Source organism: Musca autumnalis, unplaced genomic scaffold, assembly GCF_047663935.1.
Source record: "Musca autumnalis isolate F117 unplaced genomic scaffold, ASM4766393v1 scaffold_5, whole genome shotgun sequence".
In the NCBI taxonomy this organism is placed as follows: domain Eukaryota; kingdom Metazoa; phylum Arthropoda; class Insecta; order Diptera; family Muscidae; genus Musca; species Musca autumnalis.
Window position 1 is genome coordinate 204,564,605 of NW_027412088.1, and position 16,551 is coordinate 204,581,155.

General features: G+C 35.9%; 1 protein-coding gene across 9 annotated transcripts in view; it reads right to left on the reverse strand.

Moving 5' to 3' along the window:
- The window catches only part of sm (heterogeneous nuclear ribonucleoprotein L), a 345,011-nt gene extending 342,394 nt beyond the window's left edge, over positions 1-2,617 (reverse strand). For 4 of the 9 annotated variants that reach the window (XM_073990802.1, XM_073990798.1, XM_073990795.1 and 1 more), the window contains exon 1: positions 1,911-2,617. The gene's annotated coding sequence lies outside the window, so the exon portion shown is untranslated. The remainder of the gene's footprint in view (positions 1-1,910) is intronic. The other 5 variants (XM_073990786.1, XM_073990788.1, XM_073990797.1 and 2 more) reach the window with 3 other exon arrangements.
- Positions 2,618-16,551: the final 13,934 nt, after the last annotated feature.

Sequence of the window (16,551 nt, forward strand, 5' to 3'; positions counted from 1 at the left end):
TCTACAACTGGTGTTAACCCCTTTAGTCCCCAGTTTATCTGCTTAGTTTAATAATAGGCTATGTTAAGCGTAGTTTTAAGATAAAATCAAATGAGATATGAACTCAAAGTACCGCAGCACCGGTGGGCAAACACTAGAAGATATATTAAGCTAAGGTCACTCCAGCCACCGGCAGTGAGCGCTTACTGAGATCAAGTGAGCATAAATGTCAACGCTCCCCTTTAAGAGCACCTCTCGGATCTGGTTGAAGTTATCACAATATGTAGTTCTTGGTACGCTGAACACAGTGTACTCCCGGGGGAAGTCCATGCGTCCACTACTATTCTTCTTTGAGCAATGTGGGTAACGTTTTAAAGCTTTAAAATACTGCAAAATAGGAGAAAGTCTAACATCAGCTACTTAAAGAAGGAACTTTTGTACCTGTCCATAGGGGGAATGTCTTAAATCCCCAGTCGAATATCGGCTACTTAATTAAGACTTAACATTTTTAGAAGAAATTTTTGTTCGCTGAACCGACTTTTGCACCTGTTCATAGGAGAATGTTTTACGTAAAAAACTTATTTTTTGTATAATAATTTAATAAACTATTATAATTACCTTTTATATAATAATAACTACCTTTTCAAAATTATTCCCGGCATTTGGAAGCACACTTCATAATCTTTAAAACGGTACCCATTTTGCATAGGATAATTAATAATGGTGGTAAAAGTAAAACAAGTGAAGATCAATATCTCGGGAATTTGGACTTCACCCTGGAAAGCTATATATTGTTTTGATCAGGGTACTACAAGTACTACATATGGTAAAAATTTCAGCCCCATCCGAGAGATGATCCTCAACGAGACTTGTTCCTTTGTTTCCTTTACGTTAATGGAAAAAAATCACCAAATTGGCATCACTTAACTGTGTTTCAACTACCGTAGTTGAATAGATAAAGGCTCTGCTCTCCTTCTCTGTTATTGCCAAAGAGTGAGCGAGAGAGAAAAATTACAATTTGATACGTTCTCAGGGTATACTTGTTTATGTGTCTGTGGAAAGGTTGGCGTTGCATTTTTACTAGGCAAAAAAAAGGTGGTGGATTACCAAAGCTTTTCTCTTTCAGGAAAATTACAAATAAATTATTGATTCATAGGTGAAATAATTAACGAATTAATTCATTAAGCCATTTGTAACTATTCTACAGCTTTTCTTAGACAAAGAAATCCTGAGAGAACAGAAAAAATAAACAACAAGACCTCCTCCTCGTTGACATGCAAACAAGTTTTCTAGCGTACGTAAAACGCCATATTTGGCCTTCTTCTATGTTGGCAATACCACAGACAAGAGACAACAAACAAAAAACACCAACAGCAACAACAACAAAGGTTGTGGAAAGCCAGTTATTGTTGGTGGAATGGAGGGGAGGGGGTAGGAAAAACCCACACACAAATTTGCCATATTTTCTTGCTTTTCAAATTTGTTTCAAACACAAATTAAGGAATACATTTTCTTGCAAATGGCAAAAAGAAAGTAAAGTTTTCCCTGAAATTTTCTTTGCATCATTTGCACCAATATTTGTCCAACACATTCATTGCTGCTTTTTGGTATCTCTATCATCCTTCTTCTTTTTCGTTTCAGACCAGTTACAAATTTTTACACTTTCACTTGAAAAAATCATGAACAGGCAACAAAGCCCCGTCAAAAAGAAACCGTGGCCAACAAACAAAAGTCCGTCTAGTTAACCAGAAAACAATTGCAATTTACAAAACTAATTAACAATTTTATACACTTTTTCTCTTCGTTGGTTGATTGCTTGTTTTTGTTGTTAACTCTTGTTTCGTCGTTGTCGTTTTTTGCAGCTCTTTTTTTTGCCACAACTTTTTTACATTCACTTTTTTCTCTACACTTCTTTTTTGTCAAGAATTTACCTTTATTTCTTGTTCTGCTTCTTGTTGGATTTTCTTGCCGTTTGTTTGTTTGCTTTGTTGGTTGCACAGCAGGAAAACGGAAATTCTGTTTTACAACAAATTTGCTGCTTCTTCTTCACAAAAATTTCTTTCAGTCAAAAGGAAAATGGTGGTTCCTTTTTTTCTTCTTTCCGATAAGATTTCGTTTAGAGAAATTTTCCCGTTACAAATTAAGGTTTGTGTTGTTTTATACGTCTGTTTGATTGTTGTTGGCGTTGTTGTTCACACGACATTCATCAAAATTCACAACGACGTTTTTTCCCGAGCTTTGTTTATTTGTAATTACAAATTTTTCTTTTGGCTTTTTTTATTATTTTTGCTGTTACTTTTCAACTTCTCTTCTGTATTGTAAAATTGCTTGTTGTTGTTGGTGGTGGTTGATTTTTGTTTTGTTTTATATTTTTTTCTTTACTTTACTTCTTGTTTCTGTTGCTGTTGTTGCACACACATACATACAACATAACACATTCACTATTTTTTCTTCTTCTTATTTTGTTGTTGTTGTTGCAGCTTTAAAACACAGAACTGAATTTCATAGAATTTACTTTTGTTGTTGTGATTGGTTGGCTTTTTTTGAAATTAGTAATGGATTTGCTTCAATTCTTCAATTGTATCCGCTAGTAACCTCCGTTTCACTTCAAAGTACAAATACGTACTGAAAATAATTCAAGTAGTTTCAATGCGAAAAAGAGAAAATTTTCTTTTGCTCTGTCCGAGTTAACAGAGCAGCGACGCGACAGAGATGCCTCGTTAACGTCGCTTGGTGTTTATCCAATTTGAATCGCACAACGACGTTCATTTTTTGGCTCAACGGGCAGAGCATCAACAGAACAGTGGATGTGTGAGTGTCCAAATGAAAAGAGTGAAAAGAGTAAAAATTGGCTGTAACAGAGAGAAAGGTGGTTGATAAAAAGAGCACAATAACTTCACATTGCCAGGTGGCGCTGTCAAATAACTGTTTCATTTTCAGCGGGGAAGGAGATGATTCCATATTACGAATTTTCATAAAAAATGGGGATGTAAGCCTTGTGCCAGACTATGAAAATGTTCATGAAATTGTTTTGAGCTTATGGGTAAAGGAGAAAGGGAGCTCCTTCACCTCCGCCCTCTCTTAAAAGCTAAAATATTTTCATGTGTTATTTTCAGTGTCTGGCACAAGAGTTAATTGATGATTTTTTGTTAATGAAACTGTCAAGGTATCATTTTTCCATGGTGATATAGAGGGTAAATTAAATAATTTGCACACTCTTCATTAAAACCAAATTTTTCTTTAAACTCTATGTTAAAAATGTAATCGACATTTCCCCTACCTATTAAGCACCGCAATTATTTTCTTTTTTTTTTTTTGTTTCTGAAAGGGTTAATGGCAAACACCTTAATTTTCCCTTTTAGTTAATTCCGTGCCACTGTGCGCAATAATATCTCTGCTTATTTTCTGCAATATTCAATTGCATTCAATGCAAGCTTCACATTACAGATTTATGCACATGCACACACACACCTATCCACCACAAATCGCAATGTGCATTCAAAACAGCAGAAACTAAAAACCCTAATGGCTCACATGTATTCCCACACAACAGAAAACCCAACAACAACAACAAAACCATCATTATTATCATCAATAAGCTCGGCGTGCGCGCACCAACACTAATGCAAATAAAACGGTAAATTTACTAAACTCAATAACGCGCTGACTGACTGGGAAGCAAAGGCAACAACAACAATGCGAATTCATTGTCATGCGTCGGCAGAGGGAGTAAGAGAGCAAACACCAAAATGCAGTGCCGAAGAGAGTGGGAGAAACACAGCACACATTGCCGTTGGCATCTCTGTCGCTATTTTGCCTGCCACACGTCCACTGAGTTTCCAACTTCGTTATGCTGTTTGTTGTAATCAAAAACGAACGCTGTTGACGTCGCTGTTGATGTTAACAGAACAAGTCGATGTGTGTTGCATTCTCTCAGCTCTGTTTGAGAAATTAACAAATGGAATATCTTGCATAGGAAATGCAACATTACCAAGAGAAATTGATTAAGAAGAGGTGTCGCACTATGTCGCGATTTCATATTAACTGTGGCCAAAAATAGGAGTTATCGTAGGTGCATCAATTTTGGTAAACGTACCTATTATTGGCTTACAAAATCCAGGACAAAAAACTGGGATGGTCGGTCCACGTTTTGATATAGCCCCCATAGAACGGTACCTCCCGATAATCGGTATTTTGGAGCTCTTAGCCTCATTATTACACCGAAATTGCTGAAATTTGGTATTTAGTCTTCGTTGGGGGTATAAAACTTTCACCTTGAAATTTGTCTGCATAGATCCACGCCTTCATATAGCCCCCATAGAACGGTACCTCCCGATTTTCGGTATTTTAGAGGTTTTAGCTTCATTCGTGCTTTCTCTACCCATAAATTGTTGTATGCTGTTCTTAAATAACACCTAAGATCTGTTAAGAGTTGACAACAATAAATTATTTACTCGTTTATTGGAGCAGAGGAGCTACAAAGGGTAATATTCCTTACAGGACCCCCATTTTTATACCCTCCACCACAGGATGGGGATATATTAAGTTTGTCACTACGTTTGGAACTACTCGAAATAATCATTGTAGACCCCACGGACTATATATATATATTCTTGATCAGCGTGCAATTCTACATCGATATAGCCATGTCCGTCCGTCTGTGGAAATCACTCTAGCGTCCGAACGGATTGACTTAGATGGATGAAACTTTGGGAAAATCTATTATTTGTACGTAGGACTTTTGGTATTGAAAGCGGGCTATGTAGGTCCACGCTTTCGTATAGCCCCCAAACAAAATGACGCGTGACGCGTCCTTTTAAAGAATGTTTAAGATATTTGTCCCTTTTTACCACCGAATTGGTTGTAACTTTGTATTTTGTGTCTCCAGAGGCCTAAAAACATTCCTACCAAAGTTGGTTTATATAGGTCCACGTTTTGGTATAGCCCCCACATATAAAGTACGCGTCATGTTAATATATTTTGAATGTATTAGTCCCATTTGACAACAGAATCGGTTGCAACTTTGTATTTTGTGTTTCCAGAGGCTAAGAAATATTTCTACCATAAAATGTTTATATAGGTCCACGTTTTGATATAGCCCCCATAGCACGATATCTCCCGATTTTCAGTATTTTGAAGGGTTTGGCCTCATTATCACACCGAGATGGCTGAAATTTGGTATTTAATCTTCTTCGGGGGTATAGAACTTTCCCCCAGAAATTTGTAGGTATAGGTCCACGCCATCATATAGCCCCCATAGAACGGTACCTTCCGATTTTCGGTATTTTGAAGGTTGTGGTCACATTTATCCACCGAAATGGCTGAAATTTGTGGTGGAGGGTGTAAAAAGTTCGGCCCGACCGAACTTAACGCTTTTCCTACTTGTTTGCTCTAAAATCATAAAAATATTAACTTTTTCGACCGGCTTTTGATGTTTTCTTATTTTTGATAATTGTTTAGCACATTTTCTTCACAATCACAAATATTATTGATATTCGCGATATATTGGAGTTCTTTATGGGACATTATCTTTGATTCAGGGTCCATATGGGTTTTTAGCCCCATTAACTCTGGAAGGGGAGCTAAAATTTTAACTTTTGGTGCAGGATTATTCAGAAAAATAATGTTAGGAAGGAAAACTAATTTTTTCCGTAAGATTTTGACGGTAAAATTTGAATTTCTTTAATAAATTGTCTTATTTACTTAAAGTGGATCTGTTATTTCGCACACCTCTTTACAGGCTCTGCCCTGCATAATACAAGGTCAACCCCCAAATTGGACAAATGTTGACTGAATTTTATTTATGGGATAATGCGCCACTATAAGTATATACCCAAGTATGTTTGGACGAAATGTGTGTTTTTGGAGTCGATTGTGCAATGTCCGTCCGTCTGTCTGGCTGGCTGGAGCGCACGATAACTCGAACGAACCAACCGATTCGGTCCAAAATTTGGCTTTCGTAATATTTTGTCCAAACTTAGTTTAAGTTCGAAAATGGGTTATACCGGTCCACCCCTTCCTTTACCTCCCCCACAAAATTCGAAAATGTTAGGAAAATTTGTACGCACGATAACTCTTGAAGGGAGTAACCGATATTGTCCATACTTTGCCCATCGTGAAATGTGTACCAGACTTAAATAGGGTTTCAATATGGTCTCAATCGGTCTACTCCTTCGGGTACCTCCCACACAAAATTTCGGAAAAGTTCAGTTTAGGGCCTTCTCTCGAATCGCTTTGATTTTTGTTTTAGCAACTTGTACTCACTGCCCTCCGTACCACGGTACAAGTTTCATCAGGTGCAAGTCCATACACAGTGTGAGGTGGTTGGAGCGCAAGATAACTCTCGAACGGATCTGCCGATTCTGTCCAAAATTTGGCCTTAGTAATATTTTGTCCAAACATAGTTTAAGTTTGAAGATAAGCCGTATCGGTACACTCCTTCAGGTACCTCCCCACAAAAGTTCAAAAAAGTTCGGAAAAATTGTTCGTACGGTAACTCTTGAAGGGAGTGGCCGAATTGGTATATACTTTACACATCCTAATATATCTACCATATATAGGTAAGGTTCATATGTGGACTATATTTGTCCACTCCATCCGGTACCTCCCACACAAAATTTCGGATAAGTTCACTTTAAGTCCTGCTATCGAATCACTTTGATTTTTGTTGAAGCAACTTGCATTCGCTCCCTCAATTACGATGGAAAAGTTTTTTTAGGGTCAAGTTCATACTAATTGTGCAAACAGCCCGAAGAGTGTAAAAACCCCCTATTGCACCATATCTTGTGGCTGGAGATCCGATGAACTCCTTCTGTACGTGTGTGCTTGATAAGTGTGTAGCAAAACATTCAAGATGCCTTCAATCTGCAGCCGAAATCTTCAAATTTTCCTCTAAAAAACGAATGAACTTAATTTTTTTATTTCTTTCCAAATACAATGTTTTCTTTATTCAAAATTTCTTTTTGACAATTTTGAAAATAAAACATATTCAACGGATTGATTGTGTTTCATTTTGAAAATCAAAACTATTTTGATTTTGTTCAATCCATAATGCCGGGCATACACTATGGGCATGCAGGACAGCAACCGATGAACCCTTGTGTAAGTGTGTGATTGAATAGTGTGTGGCATTCCTTCAATCCATATTGCAAAAATGGTGAATTTTCCTCCAGAACTTGATTTTGTGTTGAAGTTTTCCAAATTTTTAATTTCCTCACAAATAATATTTGTTGTTTTCAAAAATTATTTGTTGGTTACTTGGAAAATAAACAAAATTCATCGGATTGAAAGGGGTTCATTTACAAAATCAAAACTATATTGATTTCAATCCTGCCAAAACTACTCCCAAATACATTGACAAAAACTTCAAAATTTACTAATACTATTATGCCGGGCATACACTATGGGCATGCACGACAGCATTTGTAATAGTATTAGTAAATTTTGAAGTTTTTGTCAATGTATTTGGGAGTAGTTTTGGCAGGATTGAAATCAAAATAGTTTTGATTTTGTAAATGAACCCCTTTCAATCCGATGAATTTTGTTTATTTTCCAAGTAACCAACAAATAATTTTTGAAAACAACAAATATTATTTGTGAGGAAATTACAAATTTGGAAAACTTCAACCCAAAATCGAGTTCTGGAGGAAAATTCATCATTTTTGCAATATGGATTGAAGGAATGCCACACACTATTCAATCACACACTTACACAAGGGTTCATCGGTTGCTGTCCTGCATGCCCATAGTGTATGCCCGGCATTACAAATGCTGTCCTGCATGCCCATAGTGTATGCCCGGCATAAAATACACACACACACATTCTCATATTTGGAAAAATGTACACATACTACTACAAATGTTGACATCAAAATTTGATAGTGTATGGGGCTCTTTAGTATCAATATTTTTATCGTTTCAAACGCCCAAAATTTGTAAAACGCACTAAATACATACAGTATGCAAAGTTCATATTCGTACACCCCTAAAAAAATAATAAAATCATTATTAATTCCATATTTTATGTGCAAATATGAAATAATTGATAGGAATTACCATAACGAAGAAAGATTTAAGAATAACAAAACAAATTTTTAATTTATTCCGTCATTTAGGTATAGATGGCGCCTGTGTGGGTGGCAAAATTCGTATTCGTACACCTATAAGCACTATATATTTGGAATTTTTAAATATTTTCAATGCAAAATTCCGCAAATTTTTGTTTTAGACTTCTTTTTGAATGCCTCTGCTATAGAAATGTTTAATAATAACGGTAATTTTATTAAAAATTTTGCATGAATAAGAAGTCGGAGGAATATTTAAAATCCTTAAGAAAAATGTGGTAGATATGATTAGTTATTGGAATTTATTCCCGAATTTTTGACGAAAATAGCTAATAGCAGTCCTTCTGTAACAATAGTCGAGGTCTAATATGAAAATAAATGTTGTCAGCGTTTGGAAATGAAAAGAAACGTAATCCGGGCTTATGTAAAGTAAACACATTTTTGGTTTTTACTTGGTAAAATTCGGAAGTTTCGTTTTATATTTGACATAAAATGTATTGAAGTTTTAGAATACGGCTTCGAAAATCATTCTATGTCAAGAAATATCGGAAATTACGAGGAATAAAAACATTTTAATTAAGAAAATTTTCCCAGAAATAATGCATTTCTTCAAAAGGTTACCCCACGTTCTTTCCTGGACTATTTACTTCATTCTGTTGACATTTTTGTACTCATTTTGGATCCTTTGGTAAAGAAATATAATTTTCAAGAAGTAAAAACCACTATTTTCGCAATTCGGCAGCCATAACCCTCGTTCATAGTAAAGGTAGAATTTCAGTCATACGCAGACGGTATGAAAACTTGTACAGTTTCATTTTTCTTCATAATTTCTCACAGTTTTCGGCATAAAATGATTTTCGAAACCGTATTCTAACACTTCAATACATTTTATGTCAAATATAGAACGAAACTTCCGATTTTTACCAAGTAAAAACCAAAAATGTGTTTACTTTACCTAAGCCCGGATTACGTTTCTTTGCATTTCCAAACACTGACAACATTTATTTTCATATTAGACCTCAAACATTGTTACAGAAGGACTGCTATTAGCTATTTTCGTCAAAAATTCGGGAATAAATTGCAATAGCTAATCATATCTACCACAGTTTTCTTAAGGATTTTAAATATTCCTCCGACTTTTTATTCATGCAAAAATCTTAATAAAATTACCGTTATTTTTAAATATTTCTATAGCAGAGGCATTCAGAAAGAAGACTAAAACCAAAATTTGAGGTATTTTGCTTTGAAAATCCTTAAAAACTCCAAATATATAGTGCTTTTAGGTGTACGAATACGAATTTTGCCACCCACACAGGCGCCATCTATACCTAAATGACGGAATAAATTAAAAATTTGTTTTGTTATTCTTAAGTCTTTCTTCGTTATGGTAATTCCTATCAATTATTTCATATTTGCACATAAAATATGGAATTAATAACGATTTTATTCATTTTTCAGGGGTGAACGAATATGAACTTTGCATACTGTACGTATTTTGGGAAAAATTGTTTCAATATACACAGGCTGAGGGTATATCTCTGTCGGCAAAGCCGACTGATACTTTTTTACTTGTTTGTTTTCATTTGAATAAATGAGAAAGAAATATCAGTAGTGTAATTCTGTTACTCATTTTTTGAGTTACCGACAAAAATCAAATTTTATTGCTAATTTTCATTCATAATTTTGTGTTTTAATTTTAGTTATAGTTTAAAATGATAAGCTCAGTATAACTATTTTTTGATGATAGAGAAGAAAATATACAGTGACTGTCACTGAAAATGATGCAACATAAATTAAAGAATGTAATCGTTGATAGCTTCGAAACGAGTAGAGATTTTTTTAACAATTCAAAATATAATTTTGTTTGCTGAAAAGTTGTATTTAAGATGGTATAAATAAATATTTTATTTACAGTACCGTTATACAAAAATTTTACCGGAAAACAAAAAAATGGGCATTTTTAAATTGAGCATTGAAAATGATGCACCACAATAATCGATTAATAATTTCCAGATTTTTCGCTTTTTATGCCATTTAAGTAATCAGAATGATGGAATAATTGGTTCCCTGTAGTTTTCAGTAGTTTTGTCATTGATTCCGATAGATAAAATTGATGTTCATGACGTAATTTTGTCATGATTGTAATTAATGTCCTTTGTAGGCAATTTGGCTAGAAAATTCTAGTTTTTGAAGTTATTTTCCAAAAAATGACAATGAAAAATCGTTAAGGGTTATGTACAGAGTACACGAAAACAACATAATGATATATGGAAAGTCCTGTATCAGCCAGGCTTGCCCCATATTAGACTAGTCTTGAACGGCATTACCTTGATAGAGGAAAAAATCAGGGGATGGAACAAAAATTGTTGCACTTTTCTTTGAAAACAGTTCTTAGAAACATTGTTAACAAAGCCTTGACCATGTTTGCTTTTATAAAAACAAAAATTTCTACACCCTTCGTTGCCATTCAAGCCCAAACAATACAACTCCCTTCGCGACTTTCATAGAATCCCTCAAACAATTTTGGTGCGGGTTATTTCAATTTGTTTCGTATTTTTGCGGGCATTATGCGGTGTAACATTCTTAGTTCGGATGAAAATCAGTATATTTGGAGTAAAATCGATATATTACTTGTGGAAGAAGCCAACACACACCTTCGTTTAAATACATAAATTGTCTCTCATTTTAGTTTAACTTCTAAAAAGGAGCTATCGTAGGGTCCTCCCCCCACAAAAGTTCAACATTTGTGTCTAAGTGCAGTGCTTACTGGCCCAAAAGTTATACGATGACCCCCTGAAATGACTAGTGGGCGCGCTATCTATAGAAAAGATATGACTCCCAAAATAAGATCCACTTGTTGGCTTATTCCTTAAGTACCTCCTCTGCAACACTTTTGAACTCCAATCCTTATCCACATTTTCGTCGGCAGGTTCAAATGTCCAAAAAAGGCCACAAAATACTGGAAAGACACTAAATACTTTCGATCTGACCGTAGATGAAAGTTTCAATTCACATAGGCTGAGGGTATATCTCTGTCGGCAAAGCCGACTGATACTTTTTTACTTGTTAAAATACAAAACACATACAAACAATAACGTTCTGTCAAAGTTAAACTTTTCAACTTACAAAAACTATACGCTCGACGTATTTCGGTAGTTCTCATAAGAATACATGTGTTCTACTTTTTTCACCACACACGCCCTGGGTATACGTCCGTATATAGGTATGGACCTAAAGCCTATTTTTTATTTATATAGTAGAGACATTAAAATTGACATTAAAAACCCCCACAGATCAACAGCAATACAACCACTCCTTAAGTGTGTGCTGCTTTAAGTTTTTTGCAGAAGGAAGCTTTCAATAATCCCATGACTTTAACATCGGGACAGCTCAACCCACATTGTCAAAGGTATTAAGCGAAGTTCTGGAGTTCATAGAGGAAAAACTGTGTAAAATTTAATTTCATTTATTATTCAAGAAGAAGAAAAAGCGTCCAAATATGTATGTCAAAATATTTTTTTGTTTCTGCTAAAATGTCATTTTGTTTGTTAGTAGCACTTTCAAGCGAGGTTAGGGATTTTAAAAGTTCGTTTTGAGTTGCGGTTTGCTCATTAAGAATGTGGATATTTTGATCTTCCGGTTTATTTCGTTTCTTGCGAGTGAAGCGTACGTTGTCAATTTTGTACTTCATTTTGAGGTCTTTCATATTCTACTTCAGCAGATTGTCCAATTTCACTGTTATTATCATCCCATGTCTCTTCAATTCCGTAGATCGCACCTGCAGGATTTGAAACCATATTAATTTGCAGTAAGTCTGCTACCGCTTGCTCCATTGACGACAAAGATATTTCTTGTGATGGTCCACCTCCTGTAGTTGTAAATGTTCTTCTTTTTATACCCTCCACCATATTATGGAGGGTATAATTGAATTTGTCATTCCCTATGTAACACATCGAAATATTCATCGGAGACTCTATAAAGTATATATGGTAACATGGGGCGCCTTCGCCACTGGGGCGGCTGCGCCAGCGCCGATTTTCTCGCAAAATTTAAGTGCTAGAAAAAATCCGTTAAATCCGTTGTGTTTTCACTGTATTGGGAAAAATAATTATGGTAGGTATTTATTGTGATACCTTCTTTACCTTTTGTGATATCAAAAACACATTTTATACCGTTAGAAGGCAACTACTGAAGAATATAAATCCCAATAATTCACATGAAAAAAGCAATTGCAAATGTCAATAAATTAACATTATGAAATATGTAAGGGGTGGGGCGCCTACGCCATGATAGGGGCGTGGTGGGTTAATGTTCGAAATATGTCATGTTTAACTTAAATTCTTTAAACCATAGATATACCACACTATAATATGAAGTTAAAATCAAATATTATCCTAAACGTATCTTGTTTTAGTTATATTATGATTTTTGTATCTAAATTCAAGGCACCTACTTCAATTAACAGCTAGGATCGGTTACTTTTTGTGAATTTTAAAATAATTTTTGATTATTCAATAGAAAACATGCTACTTTTTTGCATAATATTGATATTTAAGGAATAACTATGGTAAATTACAGTTTTAGAGTCCGTTGGAAAATGTTCAATATCGATGGCGAAGCTGCCCCATGGGTGAGGAGGCTTCGCCAATTTTTACACATTTTGTAAATTCTCAAAAATAATATTTTAAAAACAAAATTATAACCATTTATGTATCAAAACTTATAGTCAAGATATGCTAATATTTGTACCAAAAGTAGTATTTGAAAAAACTTTAATGGTGTCGGTATGAGAACATTTTGAACAAAAACGTGGTGAAGGCGCCCCATGTTACCATATATTCTTGATCAGGGTAAAATTCTAAGTCGATCTAACAATGTCCGTCCGTCCGTCCGTCTGTCTGTTGAAATCAAGATACAGCTCACAATTTTTAAGATAACTTTCCCCCAGAATTTTGTCGGTATCGATCTACGCCTTCATATAGCCCCCATAGAACGGTGCCTCCCGATTTTCGGTATTTTGAAGGTTGTGACCTCAAAATTCCTCCGAAATGGCTGAAATTTGGTATGTATACTTCGTTGAGGGTACTCAAACTTCCTCTTTAAACTGTTCGGTATAGGTCCACGCCTTCATATAGCCCCCATGGAAAGGTGCATCCCGATTTTCGGTATTGTGAAGGTTGTGGCTTCAGTATTCCACCAAAATGGCTGCAATTTGGTATTTAGTCTTCGTTGGTGATATAAAACTGTTAACCAGAAATTTGTCTGTACATGTCCACGCCTTCATATTTTAATTTAACCGTAACGTTGACCAAATCTTACGATCATTCTTCCGTAATCAAAACCAAGTACGTTAAAAAATAAATTTTACTGCGAAATTCAAATAAAACGTCATTAAATAATCCTTCACAAATATTAAATTGTAGTCTGTACCCCGTTTCATTAGAAGTCTCCTTGAAAACAACCAACGACCCACCACCACAAACATCCAATCAGAAATTACAACAGAGCAGACAAACATTACAAAGAGAGCAGCACGTCATGCGTACTCACTTGCATCAGAAGAAGAGAGTGGCGTTTGGAACTATCAAAGAGAAGAAACGGTATGAACACCAATGGTGGGCTTTCATCAATGGTGGGCTTTCATCATTGATGCTCGAATTATTTTGTTAATGTGTCTCTCTGAGAGTGTCTTTCCTTTGCTAAAACACGGCAGATGAGAAAAAAAGAGAACGTGTGTTGTTGTTGTAGTCACGTTAACGTACGTTAATTACGAAGCGATGACGACTGCTGGAAAATGAAAACAAATGTTTGGAACCTAGGCAACGTGTGCTGGGTGATGATGGGTGGTTACTGGGTCGACCGACCTGTTATGAATTCATTTGTAAAGCATTAACATTTTTGCCATTGTTCGATTGCAACTAGCTAACGTTGGAAAATCATTGAGCTTTAAAAGCTTAATCCCCCATTTAACAGCTCAGGTAAAGCGCATCGTTACTGACATTTCTTTTTTTTTCATTTCTTTTGTTTGGCTGCAATTTAACGCCATATTGTCAACTGCATTTCAAAGTCAGCCGAAAATAGCAAACGAAACAAAGCAAAGGCATGAACGGCAGTGTAAAAACTAAAAAAAACTAATACCAACCTACCGACGAAACAAGAAAAGCCGCCAAATGAATGCATGCAAAGAAGGAAAATTCGAAAATTCACTTGTCTGTCAGTCATCCCATTTGGAGAGTTCAATTTCAGCTGCCTGCCTGCCTGCCTACCTATTTTTGGCTTTTGTTGTTAACCCATTTCTTCTATGCTGCAGTTTTTCGGCGTTGATTTGAAATGATTCTTGTCTAACATATCCATCAAACGGAAAAAAGGGGCGCAGAATGCATTTTCCAACATGTCACTCCGCATGTTGTAGTGCTCCAACAACAACATATGTTGTACCCACTTTTGTATTTAAAACTCAAGTCATGAAGGTTACCTTTCGTTCGTTCTAGTCTTGCCACTGTGCATTGTGTTTGTGCTGCTGCCTGCCCCCCATATTCTCCATTATTGTAGTCCGCGGGTATTTTCCTGTCATTGTGGCATTGTTTGCCGGTTACATTTTGGAGTGCTTCTGGTGTGTGTGGCGCGTTGTCGCACGCCTCCAGCTAAATGTGTGAAACCACTGTAGCATGAAATACAAATGCAGTTTTGTGTTTCAATTCTCATCGTTTTGCCGTCTTTCGTTTTGTTATTGTTCTTTTTGTGGGCTGACACAGTGTTTCTCCGTTTAATAAGGGTATAATAGTCTTAACAAACTTCAAAAGGGGAGGTCAGTTCAGATCGTGGAGGAGATAGGGGTCGATTAGTAGTAAGCAAGTGCATTGCAAACCTCATAAAAACGGTCTTATATAAGAACAAGAATTCTGGGTCTGCTATAAGAAAACTGGTATAAAGGAAAACCTTCGACTCTTCTATAAGAAGAACTCAGAGTCTGCAAATAAATAGATCTGTGGGTCTGAGTCTCCTACAAGAACATCTACATCTTTGGTTTTCTATAAGAAGACCTCATGCATTTTTATAAGAAGACCCCTTGGTTTTCTATAAAAACAGCACTTGGTCTTCTAAAGAAGACCTCCGGGTCTTCTATAAGGAGATCTCCGAGCTTCTACAAGAAAAACTGCGAGTCCTCTATAGGAAGACCTCCGAACCTTTTATAAGAAGTTCTCTGGATGTTCTATAAAAAGATCTCCGAGTCTTCTATATGAAAACTTCCGAGTTTTCTATTTGGAGACTTCTTGGTCTTCTATTAAAAAACATCCGTTTCACATTTATGAAGATCTACTGACTTCTATAAAAAGCCCTCCAAGTCTTCTATGAGACGATCTTTCAGCTTTGTATAAAAATAACTTCGAGAACTGAGAACTTTCCACAATCCAGAAGTCTTCTATAATGAGATACTCCGAATCATCTATTACAAAACCTCTAAGTCTTCCATAAGAAGACCTCATGGAATTCCAAAAGAAGATACCATGGTCTTCTAGTCTTTTAAATGAAGACATTTGAGTCTTTATATAGAAGACTCGAAGGTATTTCTATAACAATAACTTCTAGTCTTCTATATTCTTCTATATTCTATAAGAAGATCTCCGAGGTATTCTATAAAATGACTTTCCAGTCTTTTATAAAATGACTATCCTGTCTTCTATAAGAAGACCTCTGAGTCTTATATAAGTACACCTCAAAGTCTTCTATAAAAAGAATTCCTGATCTTCTATAAAATGATCTCGGAATCTTCTGTAGAAAGACCTGTGGGTCTTCTATAGAATGACGTCCAAGTCTTCTGTAGAAAGCCCTCGGAGTTCTTCATAGAAAGCACTCAAAATATTATATAAAAATCTTACGAGTTTTCTATAAGAAGACCTTCTGGTCTTCTACAAGCCCTCCAGTTATTCCATAAAAAGAAAACCTCCTAGACTTCTATAAAAAGACCTTCTAGTCTTCTACAAGGCCTTCTGACATTCCTTAGAAAGAAGACCTCTTGGTCTTCTACTAGAGCTTCTGGTCCTCCACAAAGATCTTCTGGTCTTCTACAAGAATAACTCCGAAACTTCCATAAGAAGGTCTCTTCTGAGTATTCCGTAAGAATAAGACCTTTTAGTCTTCTACAATGCGTCTTGAAATTCCTTAGACAGAAGACCTCCTAAGACCTCTTCTATGAGAAGATCTCTGAAACTTCCGAACTTCTAAGAAGGTCTTTCATGAGAATTCCTTGAGGTCCTCTATAAGAACACATTCTAGTCTTCTACAAAGTCTCTTGGTATTCTTTAAGAAGACATCCTGGTCCTCCATAAGAAGACCTCGGGGTCCCCTATAACAAGATCAACTGTTCTATAAGAAGTGACCAAGGCTATTCTGTGAGAAGAGCCCAAGCACTTCTATGAGAAGAGCCCAAGCTCTTCTGTGAGAAGAGCACAAGCTCTTCTGTGAGAAGAGTCTCAGCTCTTCTATGAGAAGAGCCCCAGATCTTCTG